The sequence below is a fragment of the Osmerus mordax genome, chromosome 7 (genome assembly GCF_038355195.1).
Source record: "Osmerus mordax isolate fOsmMor3 chromosome 7, fOsmMor3.pri, whole genome shotgun sequence".
NCBI classification, from domain to species: domain Eukaryota; kingdom Metazoa; phylum Chordata; class Actinopteri; order Osmeriformes; family Osmeridae; genus Osmerus; species Osmerus mordax.
Window position 1 is genome coordinate 2,964,869 of NC_090056.1, and position 15,800 is coordinate 2,980,668.

The 15,800-nt window shown below is 41.0% G+C and overlaps 2 long non-coding RNA genes across 2 annotated transcripts; both read left to right on the forward strand.

Annotated features, from left to right (window-relative positions):
* The first annotated feature begins 4,185 nt into the window (after positions 1-4,185).
* Positions 4,186-4,987, forward strand: LOC136946450 (uncharacterized). The gene is made up of 3 exons (XR_010876901.1): positions 4,186-4,322; positions 4,486-4,545; positions 4,626-4,987. It is a non-coding gene; the product is annotated as an uncharacterized lncRNA (long non-coding RNA).
* Positions 4,988-10,483: 5,496 nt separating this feature from the next.
* LOC136945405 (uncharacterized) lies at positions 10,484-11,504 on the forward strand. Its single transcript, XR_010876824.1, has 3 exons — positions 10,484-10,839; positions 11,003-11,062; positions 11,143-11,504. It is a non-coding gene; the product is annotated as an uncharacterized lncRNA (long non-coding RNA).
* The last annotated feature ends 4,296 nt before the right edge of the window (positions 11,505-15,800 follow it).

Below are 15,800 nucleotides of genomic sequence, written 5' to 3' on the forward strand. Positions count from 1 at the left end.
TTTTGTATGAAACTTCAGGGTGAATGGTTTCCCATAACTATTCTACAATGTTAGTCTTGGTGGTTTATACATGAGAAAAGGGTTTTGGCATTGAAATTGAGTGTTACTAGTCAGTCATATCATGTTTACTTCTGACAAGATCTCCAAACAAGATTCTGGTTTCAAGATCCGTTTTTGAGACTTCCAGCTTTTTATTGCTTTAAAGTGCTTTTCAGCTCCTGAGTAGCGTTTTCAATGCATTTGCAATGTTTTGTATGAAACGTCTTGGTGAATGGTTTCCCTTCACTATGACTATTCTACCATTTTAATCTCTGTGTTTTATACATGACAAAATGGTATTGGCATCGAAATTGAGTGTTACTATTCAGTCATATCATGTGTATTCTGACAAGATCTCCAAACAAGATTCTGGTTTCAGGATCCGTTTTTGAGACTTCCAGTTTTTTATTTCTTTAAAGTTCTTTTGAGCTCCTGATAGCGTTCTCAATGATTTTTTTATGTTTTGTATGAAACGTCTAGGTGAATGGTTTCCCATCACTATAACTATTCTATAATGTTAGTCTTGGTGGTTTATACATGAGAAAAGGGTTTTGGCATTGAAATTGAGTGTTACTAGTCAGTCATGAGAAATGGGTTTTGGCATTGAAATTGAGTGTTACTAGTCAGTCATATCATGTTTACTGCTGACAAGATCGTCAGACAAGATTTTGGCTTCAGAATCCGTTTTTGAGACTTTCAGTTTTTTATTGCTTTAAAGTACTTTTCAGCTTCTGATAACGTTTTCAATGATTTTGCAATGTTTTGTATGAAACGTCTTGGTGAATGGTTTCCCTTCACTATGACTATTCTACCATTTTAATCTCTGTGTTTTATACATGACAGAATGGTATTGGCATCGAAATTGAGTGTTACTAGTCAGTCATATCATGTTTATTCTGACAAGATCTCCAACCAAGATTCTGGTTTCAGAATCCGTTTTTGAGACTTCCAGCTTTTTATTGCTTTAAAGTGCTTTTCAGCTCCTGATAACGTTTTCAATGCTTTTGCAATGTCTTGTATGAAACGTCTGGGTGAAAGGTTTCCCATCACTATAACTATTCTATAATGTTAGTCTCGGTGGTTTATACGTGAGAAAAGGGTTTTGGCATTGAAATTGAGTGTTACTAGTCAGTCATGAGAAAAGGGTTTTGGCATTGAAATTGAGTGTTACTAGTCAGTCATATAATGTTTACTGCTGACAAGATCGTCAGACAAGATTTTGGCTTCAGAATCTGCAGAATTTGGCTCACGTTTGAAAGGAATCACCATGTTTGTATTGGATTCTAATTAAACACTTTGCATCAAACTCTGGAAGTTTTTGTGCTGTTTTCAAACGTAGAAAGATTAACCCAAGGACTTAGTACTTTGATTTTCTTCATCAAGCTCCTGATAACGTTTTCAATGATTTTGCAATGTTTTGTATGAAACGTCTGGGTGAAAGGTTTCCCATCACTATGACTATTCTACAATTTTAATCTTGGTGGTTTATACATGAGAAAAGGGTTTTGGCATTGAAATTGAGTGTTACTAGTCAGTCATATCATGTTTACTTCTGACAAGATCTCCAAACAAGATTCTGGTTTCATGATCCGTTTTTGAGACTTCCAGATTTGTATTGCTTTAAAGTGCTTTTCAGCTCCTGATAACGTTTTCAATAATTTTGCAATGTTTTGTATGAAACGTCTGGGTGAAAGGTTTCCCATCACTATGACTATTCTACAATTTTAATCTTCGTTGTTTATACATGACAAAAGGGTATTGGCATCGAAATTGAGTGTTGCTAGGTGGTCATATCATGTTTACTTCTGACAAGATCATCAGACAAGATTCTGGTTTCATGATCCGTTTTTGAGACTTCCAGATTTTTATTGCTTTAAAGTGCTTTTCAGCTTCTGATAACGTTTTCAATGCATTTGCAATGTTTTGTATGAAACGTCTGGGTGAAAGGTTTCCCATCACTATGACTATTCTACAATTTTAATCTTGGTGGTTTATACATGACAAAAGGGTATTTGCATCGAAATTGACTGTTACATGTCAGTCATATCATGTTTACTTCTGACAAGATCTCCAAACAAGATTCTGGTTTCAGAATCCGTTTTTGAGATTTCCAGCTTTTTATTGCTTTAAAGTGCTTTTCAGCTCCAGATAGCGTTCTCAATGCTTTTGCAATGTTTTGTATGAAACTTCTGGGTGAATGGTTTCCCATCACTATAACTATTCTATAATGTTAGTCTTGGTGGTTTATACATGAGAAAAGGGTTTTGGCATTGAAATTGAGTGTTACTAGTCAGTCATATCACGTTTACTGCTGACAAGATCTTCAGACAAGATTTTGGCTTCAGAATCCGTTTTTGAGACTTCCAGTTTTTTATTGCTTTAAAGTGCTTTTCAGCTCCTGAGTAGCGTTTTCAATGCATTTGCAATGTTTTGTATGAAACGTCTTGGTGAATGGTTTCCCTTCACTATGACTATTCTACCATTTTAATTTATGTGTTTTATACATGACAGAATGGTATTGGCATCGAAATTGAGTGTTACTAGTCAGTCATATCATGTTCATTCTGACAAGATCTCCAAACAAGATTTTGGTTTCAGAATCCGTTTTTGAGACTTCCAGATTTTTATTGCTTTAAAGTTCTTTTCAGCTCCTGATAGCGTTCTCAATGCTTTTGCAATGTTTTGTATGAAACTTCTTGGTGAATGGTTTCCCATCACTATAACTATTCTATAATGTTAGTCTTGGTGGTTTATACATGAGAAAAGGGTTTTGGCATTGAAATTGAGTGTTGCTAGGTGGTCATATCATGTTTACTTCTGACAAGATCTCCAAACAAGATTCTGGTTTCATGATCCGTTTTTGAGACTTCCAGTTTTTTATTGCTTTAAAGTGCTTTTCAGCTCATGATAACGTTTTCCATGATTTTGCAATGTTTTGTATGAAACTTCTGGGTGAATGGTTTCCCATCACTATAACCATTCTATAGAGTTAGTCTTGGTGGTTTATACATGAGAAAAGGGTTTTGGCATTGAAATTGAGTGTTACTAGTCAGTCATGAGAAAAGGGTTTTGGCATTGAAATTGAGTTTTACTAGTCAGTCATATCATGTTTACTGCTGACAAGATCGTCAGACAAGATTTTGGCTTCAGAATCCGTTTTTGAGACTTCCAGCTTTTTATCGCTGTAAAGTGCTTTTCAGCTCCTGATAACGTTTTCAATGATTTTGCAATGTTTTGTATGAAACGTCTTGGTGAAAGGTTTCCCTTCACGATGACTATTCTACCATTTTAATCTCTGTGTTTTATACATGACAAAATGGTATTGGCATCGAAATTAAGTGTTACTAGTCAGTCATATCATGTTTATTCTGTCAAGATCTCCAAACAAAATTCTGGTTTCAGGAATCTTTTTTTGAGACTTCCAGTTTTTTATTTCTTTAAAGTTCTTTTCAGCTCCTGATAGCGTTCTCAATGCTTTTGCAATGTTTTGTATGAAACTTCTGGGTGAATAGTTTCCCATCACTATAACTATTCTATAATGTTAGTCTTGGTGGTTTATACATGAGAAAAGGGTTTTGGCATTGAAATTAAGTGTTACTAGTCAGTCATATCATGTTTACTTCTGACAAGATCTTCAGACAAGATTTTGGCTTCAGAATCCGTTTTTGAGACTTCCAGTTTTTTTAAAGTGCTTTTCAGCTCCTGAGAGCGTTTTCAATGCATTTGCAATGTTTTGTATGAAACGTCTTGGTGAATGGTTTCCCTTCACTATGACTATTCTACCATTTTAATTTATGTGTTTTATACATGACAGAATGGTATTGGCATCGAAATTGAGTGTTACTAGTCAGTCATATCATGTTCATTCTGACAAGATCTCCAAACAAGATTTTGGTTTCAGAATCCGTTTTTGAGACTTCCAGATTTTTATTGCTTTAAAGTTCTTTTCAGCTCCTGATAGCGTTCTCAATGCTTTTGCAATATTTTGTATGAAACTTCTTGGTGAATGGTTTCCCATCACTATAACTATTCTATAATGTTAGTCTTGGTGGTTTATACATGAGAAAAGGGTTTTGGCATTGAAATTGAGTGTTGCTAGGTGGTCATATCATGTTTACTTCTGACAAGTGTGACAGGTGGGAGGGGGATAAACCAGGGAGCCATTTGGTTCACCTGGTTCTGTCACATGACCACCGTAATTTCAATTAAATGCAGGTAGATGGCATACCACAGTTAGTGTTGTTTTTAATCAGAGCTGGCCGGCGGTGATAAATTGGAAGCGGGTAAGGACAAGCGTCACCACGTAACCCATGTTTACAAATGTTTGTGTTTTAATTGAGATTTTAAGACGGTAAATGTGAGGTGAATTAAACAGAGTAAATTGTGGGAGTAAATGAGTAATGTTTATACTGCTTTGTATTGATTATGCATTTATTGTTGTTGTAGTGTCCTGTGCTAGAAACGCATGGTTCCCATCTGAAATCTGACCTCAGCACAGACGTAAAGGTATTAATTGACCAGTGTAATATTATGTAAAATCAGTGTTTTGATACACAAGTGACTAAAATAATGTCTGCTATTTTCAGGGATCATTAGTAGCCACTGTTTTTCCCACCGTAGAATTTCACTAACACAAATTAGTTAAAACATTCGCTGTTCCCCAGCCTAATAGCCTATTACAGGACAGCAGTTCAGGGCTTGCAGTTTGCCGTTGAGTGCCTTTGTTATGTAAACCACCTCCAAGTTTTGTGTGTCATTTATTTTGTTTGACGGGCGTTATTCTGTCCTTTCGTTTCTTTGCAGTGAGAGTGCCCCCCCCTTGTGTTTGGATTGATTTAATTATATTAGTTTGATTTGACTTTATGTAACAGGCAACGTAATAAGATCGCAGCCTTGGTGCAGCTTGTTGTGCTAGCGGCTCGAGGGAACACCAACTGTACCGTAAATAAAGTGCATTATTTTTGTACGCCGCCTCCTCCCCTTTTCATTTAATTGAACACACCTTCGTGATAACTACTGTTCTAGCTTACCGCTGGCTCTTGGTGAAGAGCCAGTAGGGTGTAGGTTACATTTGGCGCTGCGAGTAGGGTTGGAGGTGGTGTGAAATTTTGCCTGGCTACTTGTGTATATTTTGTTGTTTGTTAGATACATATATGTATTTTCTTTGTGGAGGTGGTTATTTTAAAAGGCATTAGATTGGTGGGGAAAACAGTGGTTACCACGAGGAAGATTCATCACACTTCGCTCTCAAGGTTGGCTTCTCATCATCAACATGTCTGATACCTTGGAGGAACAGGTTAGGGCTTTGACAGAGCTGGTTAAACAGCTTCAAGCTGATAACCAGCAACTTAGAGGACAGGCAGGTCCTTCAAATATATCAGACTCTGACCAGGATTCTCTCAACAATCCTACTAGGCGAACCTCTGTTGAGCGTCTGTTATGTCTACCTAGAGAAAGAAAATGTCCAAGGTTTTCTGGTAAAATGTCTGTTGACAATATGTCTGTAGAAGACTGGATTGAGGAGGCAAAGCGGTCATTGGCGGTCCGCCCTATGCCTGGATTTGAGCAGGCTTTGTTTCTGTATGATTTATTGGATGGAGAGGCTAAGCGGGAGATTAAGTTTAGTCCAGCGGCTGATCGCAATGACCCACAGAGAATTTTTGCCGTTTTGAAAAATAACTTTCGTTGCTCCAAATCTCTTAATGCTTTACACCGCCAGTTTTATCACCGCCGGCAGTTTGAAAGTGAATCTGTGAGGGAATATTCCCATGTTTTAATGGAGTTAATGGAACAGATTAAGGAGAGGGATGATGATTTAGAGCATTCGGATCGCGTCCTCCGTGACCAGTTTGTCGAAGGTCTCCGTAATGATAAACTGCAGGGTGACTTGCTGGATAAAATCTCAGCTAACCAGCGGTTACTTTTTAGGGATATACGAAATGAAGCCCTCGATTGGCTTAATAGGCGTACACAAACCACCCCCCGAGCCCGTGCATATTCCTGCAATTCCTATGAGGCAGACACTAATGCCGTTACAGCCAGTCCCTCCTCTGAGTTTACAGAACTGAAGGAGTGCCTTCGCAAACAACAGTCTCAGCTTGATGTAATTTTAGCCCAACTAGGACAGTCATGCAGTCTTACCAGTTCCACTCACAGACCGGCAGCAGCTCAGCCTAGGCCCTACAAGTTCCAGGCAGATGGGAAGCCCATATGCTTACGTTGTAACCAAGCTGGCCATATAGCTAGAATGTGCAGGGTTTTCATTCCAGGAGGTCAGGGGGTAGCAACACGGAGTGACTACCCTGGCGGGGTGCAGACTACGGTAACCACCAACAGTGTGATGCAGCCGGAAAACTAGCGCCCTCTGGTGTTGGGAGCTTGACACCGGGGGGGGGTTTGATGGGCTCAAAACAGAAGACTTCATCTACTAACACCCGTCTTATCGGAAGTTGTCCAGTCATTGACATTCGTCTTGGGGGTGTACTTACACGCTGCCTCCTCGATACTGGCTCCATGGTAACAACGGTGACTGAGAGTTTTTTTCGGCAGCATGTACAACCTCAGACCACTGAAGCGATGCAGCCATGTGATTGGCTACAGCTTAAAGCAGCTAATGGGATAGCCATTCCCTACCTGGGTTATCTTGAGCTTGACTTAGAGGTGCTGGGCAAAGCCCTCCCAAAAATAGGAGTGTTGGTGGTTAGAGATGCATTGGACCCCACCACGCGGCAACAGAAGATGGCTGTGCCAGGCTTGCTGGGAATGAACGCTATTAGTCCCTGCTACCAAGAACTGTTCAAGGAACATGGGCAGGATCTCTTCCATTGCCCGCCAGTACAGGCCGCGGAGAATGGATGGAAACAAGCGTTATCCGAATGTCAAAGCTTGGAGCGCATCTCTGGCTCTGGGTGCATTGGGAAGGCAGTAGTACAGCCAGGTCCCACTCTTCGTATACCGGCTGGGTGCCTTAAGTTTGTGCAGGCCACTTGCTCGCTTGTCCCAGGCTCTATTGTGTCATGCTTCCTCGAGCCCCTACCCTATGGAGAAGGGCAGTTGCCTGTGCATCTCCTTATCTCGTCTGCCTTATTGCCCATTACTCAGGGCAAAGTGAATGTACCAGTGGTTAACGTAGGGATAGAAGACCAGTGGCTCCAACCCCGCAGTATACTGGGAACCCTTCACATAGTAGACTCCACCTCTGGTGATGGTACAGGTAACGAGCAGGTAGCTCTTGTTCAAGCAGCAGGGGCTAGCACCATAGCCCCGGTAGATTTCGGGGGGGTACCTTGGCCAAACCTTTCATGTTCACAACAGCAGGAAGCTAGGGCCCTTCTAGAGCAGTACCGAAGGGTATTCAGTGAACACGACGGGGACTTGGGTTGTACAGCACTAGTCCAACATGAGATACACTTAGTGGAAACGACCCCAGTACGGCAACGTTACCGGCGTCTGCCTCCATCTCAGTTTGCACAAGTCAAGGCTCATGTACATGAACTGGTAGGGAAGGGGATAGTTCAACCTAGTTGTAGTCCATACGCTTCACCTATCGTAGTGGTCCAAAAGAAAGATGGTACAATCCGCCTTTGTGTGGACTATAGACAACTTAATGCCAAAACAAGAAAGGACGCATACCCTCTTCCAAGAATAGAGGAATCCTTGGATGCACTAACGGGGGCCACACTGTTTTCGACTCTAGACCTGGCCTCTGGATACCATCAAGTTCCCATGGCTGAAAAGGATAAAGATAAGACTGCCTTCTGTACACCCTTTGGGTTATTTGAATTTAATCGCATGCCCTTTGGCCTATGTAATGCCCCGAGTACATTCCAGCGCCTGATGGAAAGAATCTTTGGCGACCAAAGTTTCCACTCATTGTTGTTGTACTTGGATGATATCGTGATTTTTTCATCCTCGTTTCAACAGCATTTACAACGATTACAAGTGGTATTGGGTAGACTCAAGGAACACAACTTAAAACTTAAATTGAGCAAATGCCATTTTTTCCAAGAGGAAGTACAATATTTAGGACATGTAATATCAGCTCGTGGAGTGGCAACTGACCCAGATAAGATCCGGACTGTCCTGCAGTGGAAACGCCCTTCCACCCTGACTGACCTGCGTTCATTTTTGGGGTTTGCCTCTTATTACCGCAGGTTCGTGGCAGGCTTTGCCAGGCATGCAGGGCCTTTACACAAGCTCGTTGCAGCAGTCCAAGGGAAAGGAAAGAAAAGGGGTGGATCTAACACTATGCTGGGGAATCTCTGGAATGACCACTGTGAACAAGCATTCGAAACACTGAAACAGAAACTTGTAAGTGCCCCAGTTCTCAAGTATGCAGACTTCTCAAAGCCATTTATCCTTGAGATTGATGCCAGTCACCAGGGCCTGGGTGGGGTCCTGTCTCAGGAAGTGGACGGAAAGAGACGTCCCATTGCCTTTGCCAGTAGAACCTTGCGACCATCTGAAAGAAACATGTCGAACTACAGTTCGATGAAGCTAGAGTTTCTGGCATTGAAATGGGCGGTGACGGAGAGGTTCAGGGAATATTTGCTCGGGGCCAAATTTATTGTCTATACAGACAACAATCCCTTAAGCCACCTGCAGACTGCCAAGTTAGCTGCAGTTGAACAGAGGTGGGCCTCCCAGTTGGCAAGTTTTGACTTTCAGCTGAAATATCGCCCTGGTACAGCAAACCAGAATGCCGACGCCCTGTCACGTCAAAATCGTGATTTGTCTCCACAGCTTGTCACAGCAGTCGTCTCGGGCATCACGGTCCCAATGGAGTTGAGGGTGCCCGAGGTACTAACGGAACACCCGGCACGACAAGCAGTGATCGCCACCATCGATGCAGCTCCCATCCGCTTGCCAGCAGACCTACGAGCACTCCAGGCAAAAGACGTAGTGATTGGGGCCTTTTTGGCGTATTGGAGGAGGGCCCGGCCGCCAAATAGACAGGAGAGACCACAGGAAGCCACGATGGTACTGGAGCTAGCTCGTCAGTGGCGCAGAATCCGAGAGCAGGATGGCATCTTGTATCGTGAGATTCAACGACCCCCAGCGCGGAACCTTAAACTACAGCTACTACTACCAAAAGTTCTGCTCAAGGAGGTATTAACCAGCTTGCATGACAATCATGGCCACCAAGGGGTGGAAAGAACTACTGAACTAGTCCGTCAGAGGTGTTACTGGCCTAGGATGCGTCGGGACATTGAGCAGTGGTGCAAAGAATGTGAGCGGTGTTCCCTAGCCAAGGGAGTGGTTCCTACTGCACGCACCTATGCAGGCCACCTGTTGGCCACCAAACCACTGGAAGTTGTCGCTATTGACTTCTCAACCATGGAAAAAGCAAGTAATGGCTATGAAAATGTTCTAATTGTTACAGATGTGTTTTCCAAATTCACCCAAGCTTATCCAACTGCTAATCAGCAGGCAGAGACTGTGGCCAAGGTCCTTACGGAAAAGTGGTTCTACTCCTTTCGGGTGCCAAAAAGAATCCACTCAGACCAAGGCCGGTCCTTTGAGGGAGAATTGCTGAAGCGTTTGTGCAAGTTGTATGGGATCAACAAAAGCAGAACCACTCCCTATCATCCGCAGGGAAACGGGCAATGTGAACGTTTTAATCGCACACTCCATGACCTTTTGCGGACCCTGCCTCCTGAGAAGAAGAAAAGGTGGCCCCAAGCCCTCCCACACTTGCTGTTTGCATACAACACATCTGTGCATCAGTCCACGGGTCATTCCCCATACGAACTCATGTTTGGGCAGAAGCCCCAACTTCCGGTGGATTTCTTGCTGGGGCTGGGAGCAGCAGATCCAGATGATACACCCCCAGCCGATTGGGTCACTACCCACCAAGAACACCTTGCTGAAATTTACGCTGACGCCAAGAGCCGTCTGGAGGCAGCAGCGGCCACTAGAGAACGTTACAGTCACCCCCCACCCCTTCTCCCAGTGAATACCAGGGTGTATCGTAGAAGCCATCCACTCGGCCGGCACAAAATCCAAGATTCTTGGGACCCAAGAATATACCGAGTGGTGAAATGCCGGGACGACAAGGGTCTTGTGTACCATCTTACACCTGAAGATGGGTTGGGTCCAGACATGAATGTCCACCGCTCCGAGTTGCAAGCTCTGCCAAGCCAGGATAAACCACCGGTGGATGCTCCTTGGGACATGCTATGTGGCACACCAGAAAATGAGAGACAAAAAATTAATGAAGAGGATGAGGATGAGGTGTGGTTTCAAGCTCTACCTAATCTGCCAGATGCAAGGCCAGGCTGCGAAGTTGGACAAGATGGGACAGTGACTGGACCACAACTGGACAACAACTGCCCGCCACAAGTTGACCAGGCAACCCCAATGACAACAGTAGTTGGCACAGGTAGCTCCTCTCCAGAGGTGGAGTCAGCCGCACCCCAAGAAATGATGCCGTTGGGAGAAGACCCAGTGAGACGCCCAAGACGGGCACGAGCAGGCCAACACTCCAACCCCTTCCGGTTGCCACAGTCAGTTACCCAACACCTAGAAGCCCAACAAAACGCCATTCGGTCAGTAAACCTTACCCCCAGCTACTATTTTAGGCCATGGCATTAGAAAGAATAGATCAACGGCACCGGGACGGTGACCTTTTAAAGTGGGGGAAATATGTGACAGGTGGGAGGGGGATAAACCAGGGAGCCATTTGGTTCACCTGGTTCTGTCACATGACCACCGTAATTTCAATTAAATGCAGGTAGATGGCATACCACAGTTAGTGTTGTTTTTAATCAGAGCTGGCCGGCGGTGATAAATTGGAAGCGGGTAAGGACAAGCGTCACCACGTAACCCATGTTTACAAATGTTTGTGTTTTAATTGAGATTTTAAGACGGTAAATGTGAGGTGAATTAAACAGAGTAAATTGTGGGAGTAAATGAGTAATGTTTATACTGCTTTGTATTGATTATGCATTTATTGTTGTTGTAGTGTCCTGTGCTAGAAACGCATGGTTCCCATCTGAAATCTGACCTCAGCACAGACGTAAAGGTATTAATTGACCAGTGTAATATTATGTAAAATCAGTGTTTTGATACACAAGTGACTAAAATAATGTCTGCTATTTTCAGGGATCATTAGTAGCCACTGTTTTTCCCACCGTAGAATTTCACTAACACAAATTAGTTAAAACATTCGCTGTTCCCCAGCCTAATAGCCTATTACAGGACAGCAGTTCAGGGCTTGCAGTTTGCCGTTGAGTGCCTTTGTTATGTAAACCACCTCCAAGTTTTGTGTGTCATTTATTTTGTTTGACGGGCGTTATTCTGTCCTTTCGTTTCTTTGCAGTGAGAGTGCCCCCCCCTTGTGTTTGGATTGATTTAATTATATTAGTTTGATTTGACTTTATGTAACAGGCAACGTAATAAGATCGCAGCCTTGGTGCAGCTTGTTGTGCTAGCGGCTCGAGGGAACACCAACTGTACCGTAAATAAAGTGCATTATTTTTGTACGCCGCCTCCTCCCCTTTTCATTTAATTGAACACACCTTCGTGATAACTACTGTTCTAGCTTACCGCTGGCTCTTGGTGAAGAGCCAGTAGGGTGTAGGTTACACAAGATCTCCAAACAAGATTCTGGTTTCAGAATCCGTTTTTGAGACTTCCAGCTTTTTATTGCTGTAAAGTGCTTTTCAGCTCCTGATAGCGTTCTCAATGCTTTTGCAATGTTTTGTATGAAACTTCAGGGTGAATGGTTTCCCATTACTATAACTATTCTACAATGTTAGTCTTGGTGGTTTATACATGAGAAAAGGGTTTTGGCATTGAAATTGAGTGTTACTCGTCAGTCATATCATGTTTACTGCTGACAAGATCTTCAGACAAGATTTTGGCTTCAGAATCCGTTTTTGAGACGTCCAGTTTTTTTATTGCTTTAAAGTGCTTTTCAGCTCCTGAGAGCGTTTTCAATGCATTTGCAATGTTTTGTATGAAACGTCTTGGTGAATGGTTTCCCATCACTATGACTATTCTACCATTTTAATCTCTGTGTTTTATACATGACAAAATGGTATTGGCATCGAAATTGAGTGTTACTAGTCAGTCGTATCATGTTCATTCTGTCAAGATCTCCAAACAAGATTCTGGTTTCATGATCCGTTTTTGAGACTTCCAGTTTTTTATTGCTTTAAAGTGCTTTTCAGCTCCTGATAACGTTTTCAATGCTTTTGCAATGTTTTGTATGAAACTTCTGGGTGAATGGTTTCCCATCACTATAACCATTCTATAGAGTTAGTCTTGGTGGTTTATACATGAGAAACGGGTTTTGGCATCGAAATTGAGTGTTACTAGTCAGTCATATCATGTTTACTGCTGACAAGATCTTCAGACAAGATTTTGGCTTCAGAATCCGTTTTTGAGACTTCCAGTTTTTTATTGCTTTAAAGTTCTTTTCAGCTCTTGATAGCGTTCTCAATGCTTTTGCAATGTTTTGTATGAAACTTCTGGGTGAATGGTTTCCCATCACTAGAACTATTCTATAATGTTAGTCTAGGTGGTTTACACATGAGAAAAGGGTTTTGGCAATGAAATTGAGTGTTACTAGTCAGTCATGAGAAAAGGGTTTTGGCATTGAAATTGAGTGTTACTAGTCAGTCATATCATGTTTACTTCTGACAAGATCTCCAAACAAGATTCTGGTTTTATGATCCGTTTTTGAGACTTCCAGATTTTTATTGCTTTAAAGTGCTTTTCAGCTCCTGATAACGTTTTCAATAATTTTGCAATGTTTTGAATGAAACGTCTGGGTGAAAGGTTTCCCATCACTATAACTATTCTATAATGTTAGTCTTGATGGTTTATACATGAGAAAAGGGTTTTGGCATTGAAATTGAGTGTTACTAGTCAGTCATATCATGTTTACTTCTGACAAGATCTCCAAACAAGATTCTGGTTTCATGATCCGTTTTTGAGACTTCCAGATTTGTATTGCTTTAAAGTGCTTTTCAGCTCCTGATAACGTTTTCAATAATTTTGCAATGTTTTGTATGAAACGTCTGGGTGAAAGGTTTCCCATCACTATGACTATTCTACAATTTTAATCTTCGTTGTTTATACATGACAAAAGGGTATTGGCATCGAAATTGAGTGTTGCTAGGTGGTCATATCATGTTTACTTCTGACAAGATCGTCAGACAAGATTCTGGTTTCATGATCCGTTTTTGAGACTTCCAGATTTTTATTGCTTTAAAGTGCTTTTCAGCTTCTGATAACGTTTTCAATGCATTTGCAATGTTTTGTATGAAACGTCTGGGTGAAAGGTTTCCCATCACTATGACTATTCTACAATTTTAATCTTGGTGGTTTATACATGACAAAAGGGTATTTGCATCGAAATTGACTGTTACATGTCAGTCATATCATGTTTACTTCTGACAAGATCTCCAAACAAGATTCTGGTTTCAGAATCCGTTTTTGAGATTTCCAGTTTTTTATTGCTTTAAAGTGCTTTTCAGCTCCAGATAGCGTTCTCAATGCTTTTGCAATGTTTTGTATGAAACTTCTGGGTGAATGGTTTCCCATCACTATAACTATTCTATAATGTTAGTCTTGGTGGTTTATACATGAGAAAAGGGTTTTGGCATTGAAATTGAGTGTTACTAGTCAGTCATATCACGTTTACTGCTGACAAGATCTTCAGACAAGATTTTGGCTTCAGAATCCGTTTTTGAGACTTCCAGTTTTTTATTGCTTTAAAGTGCTTTTCAGCTCCTGAGTAGCGTTTTCAATGCATTTGCAATGTTTTGTATGAAACGTCTTGGTGAATGGTTTCCCTTCACTATGACTATTCTACCATTTTAATTTATGTGTTTTATACATGACAGAATGGTATTGGCATCGAAATTGAGTGTTACTAGTCAGTCATATCATGTTCATTCTGACAAGATCTCCAAACAAGATTTTGGTTTCAGAATCCGTTTTTGAGACTTCCAGATTTTTATTGCTTTAAAGTTCTTTTCAGCTCCTGATAGCGTTCTCAATGCTTTTGCAATGTTTTGTATGAAACTTCTTGGTGAATGGTTTCCCATCACTATAACTATTCTATAATGTTAGTCTTGGTGGTTTATACATGAGAAAAGGGTTTTGGCATTGAAATTGAGTGTTGCTAGGTGGTCATATCATGTTTACTTCTGACAAGATCTCCAAACAAGATTCTGGTTTCATGATCCGTTTTTGAGACTTCCAGTTTTTTATTGCTTTAAAGTGCTTTTCAGCTCATGATAACGTTTTCCATGATTTTGCAATGTTTTGTATGAAACTTCTGGGTGAATGGTTTCCCATCACTATAACCATTCTATAGAGTTAGTCTTGGTGGTTTATACATGAAAAAAGGGTTTTGGCATTGAAATTGAGTGTTACTAGTCAGTCATATCATGTTTACTGCTGACAAGATCTTCAGACAAGATTCTGGTTTCAGAATCCGTTATTGAAACTTCCAGTTTTTTATTGCTTTAAAGTGCTTTTCAGCTCCTGAGAGCGTTTTCAATGCATTTGCAATGTTTTGTATGAAACGTCTTGGTGAATGGTTTCCCTTCACTATGACTATTCTACCATTTTAATCTCTGTGTTTTATACATGACAGAATGGTATTGGCATCGAAATTGAGTGTTATTAGTCAGTCATATCATGTTTATTCTGACAAGATCTCCAACCAAGATTCTGGTTTCAGAATCCGTTTTTGAGACTTCCAGCTTTTTATTGCTTTAAAGTGCTTTTCAGCTTCTGATAACGTTTTCAATGATTTTTTAATGTTTTGTATGAAACGTCTAGGTGAATGGTTTCCCATCACTATAACTATTCTATAATGTTAGTCTTGGTGGTTTATACATGACAAAAGGGTATTGGCATCGAAATTGAGTGTTGCTAGGTGTTCATATCATGTTTACTTCTGACAAGATCTCCAAACAAGATTCTGGTTTCAGAATCCGTTTTTGAGACTTCCAGCTTTTTATTGCTGTAAAGTGCTTTACAGCTCCTGATAGCGTTCTCAATGCTTTTGCAATGTTTTGTATGAAACTTCAGGGTGAATGGTTTCCCATAACTATTCTACAATGTTAGTCTTGGTGGTTTATACATGAGAAAAGGGTTTTGGCATTGAAATTGAGTGTTACTAGTCAGTCATATCATGTTTACTTCTGACAAGATCTCCAAACAAGATTCTGGTTTCAAGATCCGTTTTTGAGACTTCCAGCTTTTTATTGCTTTAAAGTGCTTTTCAGCTCCTGAGTAGCGTTTTCAATGCATTTGCAATGTTTTGTATGAAACGTCTTGGTGAATGGTTTCCCTTCACTATGACTATTCTACCATTTTAATCTCTGTGTTTTATACATGACAAAATGGTATTGGCATCGAAATTGAGTGTTACTATTCAGTCATATCATGTGTATTCTGACAAGATCTCCAAACAAGATTCTGGTTTCAGGATCCGTTTTTGAGACTTCCAGTTTTTTATTTCTTTAAAGTTCTTTTGAGCTCCTGATAGCGTTCTCAATGATTTTTTTATGTTTTGTATGAAACGTCTAGGTGAATGGTTTCCCATCACTATAACTATTCTATAATGTTAGTCTTGGTGGTTTATACATGAGAAAAGGGTTTTGGCATTGAAATTGAGTGTTACTAGTCAGTCATGAGAAATGGGTTTTGGCATTGAAATTGAGTGTTACTAGTCAGTCATATCATGTTTACTGCTGACAAGATCGTCAGACAAGATTTTGGCTTCAGAATCCGTTTTT